The 6,660-nt window shown below is 53.8% G+C and overlaps 1 pseudogene; it reads right to left on the bottom strand.

The window, feature by feature from the left end:
* Nucleotides 1-211: 211 nt before the first annotated feature.
* On the bottom strand, nucleotides 212-1,142 carry LOC103825072 (olfactory receptor 14J1-like; annotated as a pseudogene).
* Between the last annotated feature and the right edge of the window lie 5,518 nt (nucleotides 1,143-6,660).

Genomic DNA, 6,660 nt, shown 5'->3' with positions numbered 1-6,660 from the left:
GAGAGGGCAGCCCCTCATTGACACAGTCTATGGGCACAGGGAAGGTGGAGAGAAACAAAATGAAAAATGGCATAAACCATGACATTTCTTTGTGGACAAGATTGAAAAAGTAAAACAAAACAAAACAAAACAAAACCACTCCAAAATGAACCACACAAGAACATCAAAGATGACTTTTATTACAAGTGATTTGCAGAAATTGGCCGGCAGATTAATGTTTCTGAAAGCATCCAGCCATCAGTCTCCACACTGCAGCCTTGAGCTCCTGGTTCCTCAGGCTGTAGATGAGGGGATTCAGGGCTGGAGTCACCACTGAGTACAGAACTGACAGGGCCAGATCCAGGGATGGGGAGGAGATGGAGGGGGGCTTCAGGTGAGCAAATGTGCCAGTGCTGATGAACAGGGAGACCACAGCCAGGTGAGGGAGGCAGGTGGAAAAGGCTTTGTGCCGACCCTGCTCAGAGGGGATCCTCAGCACGGCCCTGAAGATCTGCACATAGGAGAAAACAATGAACACAAAACAGCCAAATGATAAACAGGCACTAACACAAGAAGCCCAAGTTCTCCTGAGTTTGGTGTGAGCAGGAGAGCTTGAGGATCTGTGGGATTTCACAGAAAAACTGATCCAAGGCATTGCCATGGCACAGGGGCAGGAAAAATGTATTGGCCGTGTGCAGCAGAGCAGTGAGAAAGGCACTGGCCCAGGAAGCTGCTGCCATGTGGGCACAAGCTCTGCTGCCCAGGAGGGTCCCGTAGTGCAGGGGTTTGCAGATGGACACGTAGCGGTCGTAGCACATGATGGTCAGGAGGGCAAACTCTGCTGAGATGAAGAACACAAAGAAAAAGAGCTGTGCAGCACATCCTGTGTAGGAGATGGTCCATGTGCCCCAGAGGGAATTGTGCATGGCTTTGGGGACAGTGGTGCAGATGGAGCCCAGGTCAGTGAGGGCCAGGTTGAGCAGGAAGAAGAACATGGGCGTGTGCAGGTGGTGGCCGCAGGCTAGGGCGCTGATGATGAGGCCGTTGCCCAGGAGGGCAGCCAGGGAGATGGCCAGCAAGAGGCAGAAGTGCAGGAGCTGCAGCTGCCGCGTGTCTGCCAATGCCAGCAGGAGGAAGTGGCTGATGGAGCTGCTGTTGGACATTTGCGGTGCTGTGGCATGAGGATCTGTGAAGAAAGTCATCATGGAATAGTTGGGTTTGGAGAGGAATTGAAATATCCCAGCACAGCCTGGGGGCACTTTCCCCGCTACTGCCTGCCCAGGGCTCTGCTGCCTGGAGCTGTCCCTGCCAGCAGCTGCTTCCCTGTGCCCAGGGCTGGGCCCTGCCAGTGCTGCCAGAGCCCAGTCCAGCCCTGGGGGCTCAGCTCTGCCCTGCAGACCCTTCCCAGCTCAGGCACTGCCCAGTGGCAGCTCTGGCTCTGCAGGCTCTGATGGCAACATCAGATTTACCCTGAGGAGGCTGGAAAAGTGACACTGATGCTGCCTTTGAGGGGCCCTGTGCTGATTTCTGTCACTGCCTGGTTTATTCAGATCTGACAGAAAACTTTTTTATTTTTCTCAGCCTGAACTGAGAGATGAATATCTATGTGCAATTTCCCATCCAGGCAACCCAGAGCAGTAGATTAAAAAGCAGGATTTTCCCTTTTATGCAGCCCCTGCCTTGCTGTGCTCCCTGTATAATCTACTTGGAAATGTTCTGCAGTTAAATGCCATGCTGGGAGCAGTCCTGAACAATGCAGCATCCTCACCACACAAGGAGAACACTTCCAAGCCACACAAGCTGTCTCCTCCTACCCAGATCCTGTTCCCCAGTGCTGGGAGCAGCAGCCAGGGCTGGCTGAGAGCTGTCCCTGGCAGGCAGCAGAGTCCCTGCCCCAGCACAGCGCCCTGGGCTGCAGGACCCTGCTCTGCAGGACAGCCCTGGGCACCCTGGCTGCTCTGCACAAGAGACAATCAGAGAATGTACTCACAGAGTCTGCAGGCATTGGGATGTTCCAGCTTTAGGAGATGGCTCCAGGAGCTGCAGCTGCATTGTCCTGCAGCCAGAGGTTCCTGTGCCAAGGGCTGGCAGTGATTGTGCCCCAGGCACTTCTCAGCACCTTCCCAGCCCTGACTGATTGAAGCTCTCTGTGCCTCTGTGCTGTGCCCGGGGTGGCTGCAGGCAGTGCCCCAGCCCTGCTGGGCTGGCAGAAGAGCTGCTCATCAAGAGAAATGTGCTTTTGAAGCTCTTCTTGGTTACCAGGAGCTGCCTCTGTGCCAGGAGCCCAGCCCAGCTCAGCAGCACAGACACAGCACAAGGACTTTAATGAGCCTCTGGGGCTTTGTGCTCAGGCCCTGAACATCAGTCCCTGAGAGGGAGCTGAAGAAACCTCTCCAGAACTCCAAGTCAGAATCCAACTCCAAAGTTTCTTGGACTTTTAATGGGTCCCACTGAGGGACACCACTGAGAAAGTGTCCCCAGGCCCCAGGCAGAGCAGAGAACTGGAGGCAGTGATGACAGGTGGGGACAAAGAGAAGCCAAGTCTTGGTGCCCTGGGGCACAGCAGGGTCTGTGCCACCAAGGGCTGGGAGGAGACACCTTGTCCTGAGGCACTGGGGCCTCCTGGCACAGCCCCAGCCAGGCTGGGCACTGTCAGCCCCTTGTCCTGCCCTCAGCATCCCCCCCTAGCCCACATCCCAGTGGCCTCAAGGATCTGCTGGAAGGAGTCCCTGGGGAGCCTTGCTCAGCAATGGCCCTGGGGGCTCCTGATTGCTCCCAGGGACTGCAGGTTTTTCAAAGGACTTTGGGTTTGGCTTTTGCCTTGGAGTTACTGAGATGTTTGTGCAATCATGGCCTCCAATTATCTACTGTAATTAGTCCCTGGAGAGGCTTTGTCATTAAAAACACTCAGTTGTGCTCATTAATGCTTCAAGGTACTTCAGTTATTTTAAGGTACTTGGTGTTTCCCTTTTGATACAGACTCTGGGAGAGGTTTTTTCCAATCATGGCCCCAAATATCTGCTTTAATGAGTCCCTTGAGAGATTTATATTGACACTCTGTGGGGCTCATTATTACTTTGAGATATTCAGGGGTTTTAAGGTACTTTGGATTTTCCTTTCCATACTGAGTCTCTGAGAGGTTTTTGTGCAGTCCTGGCCTCCAGTTCTCTCCTCCAAGGAGTCCATGAGGAGCCTGTGTTGGGTATGGACTTTAGTGGGACCCATTCATGCCTTGAGAGATTTTGGGTGTTTCTTCTGCCTTTGGCTCCTGGAAAGGTTTGTGCAATCTCCTCTCAGGCCCTGAGGTTCCAGGGCTCAGCTCCAAATGCACCACAGGGCTCATTAGGATCAAACAAGTCCTGACAAACCATGGCTCTGCCTTGATTTCCCTCTGCTCTGGTACAGTTCATCAGGAAGGTTTCTGTAGTGATTTTGTCCAATGCACCAATTAGTGTGGTGGGTTCAGTGTTGGCTAATTAGCAGTGCACTCACTGGAATATACTTACTCATTTCCTGTTGTGAGATAGGATTAGGAGAACAGCAGAGTAGGCTCAGAACTTTAAAGGGATATAAATAAAATATTAACAGTAGCTCAAAGAAAGAGCAATAAGCATCAGAACCAAAGTTTCAGAACACTTCTCCTCTCCCTACATTTTCTTTCTTACTGACAATGTAAGGAGACAAAACCTTAAATTTTCAGTCAGTTTACCACCTCTACAATAGTCTTTTTTATGTTCACGTAAGGAGAGAAGTTCCTCTTGTTAATGTTGGGGAGAATTCTCCACAAGAAAACTGTTCTCTCGTGGCTTTTAATTTCCATGAATAGCAGCCACCTGGAATGCTTTGTGAAGTCCCTCCCATTTTTCACAGCTTTTCCCACAGCTGTGTTTATGGGCCATGTCAGTTTGTGGGGTATTAGTTTAAAGATGAGCTGTTTAAGCGCAGAAGTTCTCTTCATCTCTTTCTGAAATCATTTTCATCTCTGGGAACAGAGGTCTTGTCTCCCTGAGGGCACAGGGTCTCATCACTCTGCTCTCTCTCTGTGGAAACTTCTCATGGGATCACAGATACTTCAACATTTCCTTCCTTTAGCCTTTGCTGAACAAGTCATCTCCCCATACTTTTCAAGGCTTTATAGGGAAAAAGAGAGTCTGATCTATCAATTACATCCTTCTCCATAGCTTTACAAGAGGATTTCAGCCCCAAGATCAAGGCATCTCCTCATCCCTCCCATGTGCAACTCAACTTCCTCTTCACTGACCTTGGTGTCTTCACGTTGCTCCTCTGTGTCCCTGCACTTTGTCCTTTTCTCTCACTCGAGGGAGGATGGAAGCACTGACAGAGTTCATATCTCACCCAGGGCCTGCAGATGGTTCCATGACCCCGGGCAGGCTCGGTCCTTGGGCCGGAGCTGTTTTACCATGGAGGTTTCTGCAGTGGCTGTGCTGGGGCTGTGTCAGGATGGGCCGCGCTGGGGCAGGGCCAGGATCTCAGCAGCCAGGCCAGAACACAGCAGCAGCACGGCAGGGGCCGATGGCTTCTCCTCCCCCTGCCCGGGGGTTGTGGGTGAACCCCAGCGGTGGCAGAACCTTGGCCGAGCCGGCCCGGCCCGGGGCTGCTCCTGGGGCCCGGCGGATCCTGGCTCGGCCCGGGCTGGCGGCGGGGCAGGGCTCAGCAGTGCCCAGATGTTGGAACTGCAGCCATGGCCCGGCCCGGCCTCGGCCCCGCGGCCTCCCCTGCCCTGCCCGGCAGCCGATGGGGCCTGGCGGGGTCCCTGGGAAGGGGCCCGGCCCCACGGCAGGAGCTGCCTGGGCTGCCTTGGCTGAGACGGGGCTGGGTCAGCCTTGTTACCTCTGTGCCAGCCAGAAGGGAAAGAGACCCTCCCAGGCTTTGTCATCTTTACCATGTGTCTTCACAGGGCTGTGTACAGTTTCCTTAGGGGTTTAACAGATTGTCAGCTCTCAAAGCTAATTACTGATTGGGTTTTTTTCATTGGAGGAAACTGTTTCTCTTAGAACATCACTTCTGTGATGCAAAACCACCAAAACAACACATAGCACAGAGTTCCATTGTCCATATATAGTGGTCACGTGACCAATGTTACGAGTAAAAAAGGGTTACTAATTTCTTTTTAAAAGAGATTGCATAATTACAAGTTTAACCAGTTCTGACAGAGGAGAGTTCTTTGTTAGCTTCATGTTGTAATCATCTATTAAGAGTAGGTCGTTAACTCTCTGTTGTTGAGAATTCCCCTTTTTGTATCAGTACCACCCTGCCTGGGCCAGGTGGATGGCCCTTCTCAGCCAGTGAAAGGAGGGTACAATGGGGGACATGCAAAATAACCTCAGAGCCAGCATGCCACGGAAGGACCCCCACCACACTTACCGAAAAAACCCCCAGAAGCGACAAGCCAATACAGAATTAGGAGATGAAAGTGATGTCTAGACGTGAGGACAAAGGTCCAGAGCCTGCAGAGACACTGAGAACCTTTGCTGCCCTTCGCCCCAGACTAAATGGACCTTGGCTAGAGCCAGTACCCTAGACAGAACACCCAAAAAGCAGAATTAGGGAAATATCCCCACTGCTTTTGTGGGGACAGGACCCCCAGCTCTGCCCCCTAGTCGATGAAGCTGCATTTTCCTCCTCCTCCGAGCCACTCCTGGGAGCGACAAAGGTGTGACCGCAGACCCGTCTTACCTCCCAAACTCAGCTAATCGCATTTAATAAAGGCAGTGAAAAAGAGAAGGATCTCCTGCCCTATTTATTTCAGTGCTGGTCTCTCCCTGCCGGACGCTGCGGAGGAACTCGCAAACGAGCTGTAGGAGAAGGGCAAAAAGCCGGGGATGCTGCATGTTCTGCTCCACACACGGTGCCCGGCTGAGCAGGGACAGCAGGCCCAGCCCAGCTGGGGATGGCTGCAGGTACCTGAGCTGTGCTGTGGAAGCGGCCATGGCTGGATTCCTGCTCTCCTGTGCGCTCCATGGCTGCATCTGGCAAAGAGCGAGCACAGACAGAGCTGAGGGGCTGCGGGAGAGGCCGGAGAACACAGCCCAACCCTGCGCTTCCAAGGCAGGGATAGCCCTGGAATGCCCCACGAGGGATGGAGCACGGGCACTGCAGGGTGTCTGCCCGGCCCCTCTTCCGTCCTGTCCCTGGGCATGTCCCCAGGGCATGGGATGGCATGGGATGGGACCAAGATGGCTGCAGGCTCCAGCCCTGTGGCCCAGCTCTGCCACTCACCCTCCTGCGGTGGATGGAGCGGCACCACCTCTTCAGTCTCCTGTGCTGGGGCAGCTCCAGGGCCTTCTTCCTCCTCCTTCTCCTCCTGCCAGGCCAGCTTGGGCATTCTCGGGGGCTTCTGCTCCATGCCACTGACTGGAGCTACTTGCAGGAGAGATGTCCTGGAAAAGCTCGGAAGCACCAAGTCCCACGGTCTGCCCTTGAGGGCAGCTGCAGAACAGAAGCCTCGGAAGGCCACAGGTCACTGATTCCTGTGCTTGGGCCTCGAGCTCAGCCTCAAGAACAAGGTCGCAGAAAAGCTCCGAGTCAGAAGGGAACGAGTGCGCTCTGTGGGGGCTCCTCACGGCACCGCTCTGTCCCGTTCTGCGCCGTTGTGTGCTCCGAGCACCCGGGCAAGCTTCTATTTCCCACATGTCACAAAGGGCCCTTGGACACCGGTGC

Source organism: Serinus canaria, unplaced genomic scaffold, assembly GCF_022539315.1.
Source record: "Serinus canaria isolate serCan28SL12 unplaced genomic scaffold, serCan2020 HiC_scaffold_139, whole genome shotgun sequence".
Taxonomy (NCBI): Eukaryota; Metazoa; Chordata; class Aves; order Passeriformes; family Fringillidae; genus Serinus; species Serinus canaria.
Note: the sequence above shows the minus strand (reverse complement) of the source record. Positions and strands in the feature narration are given on the sequence as shown.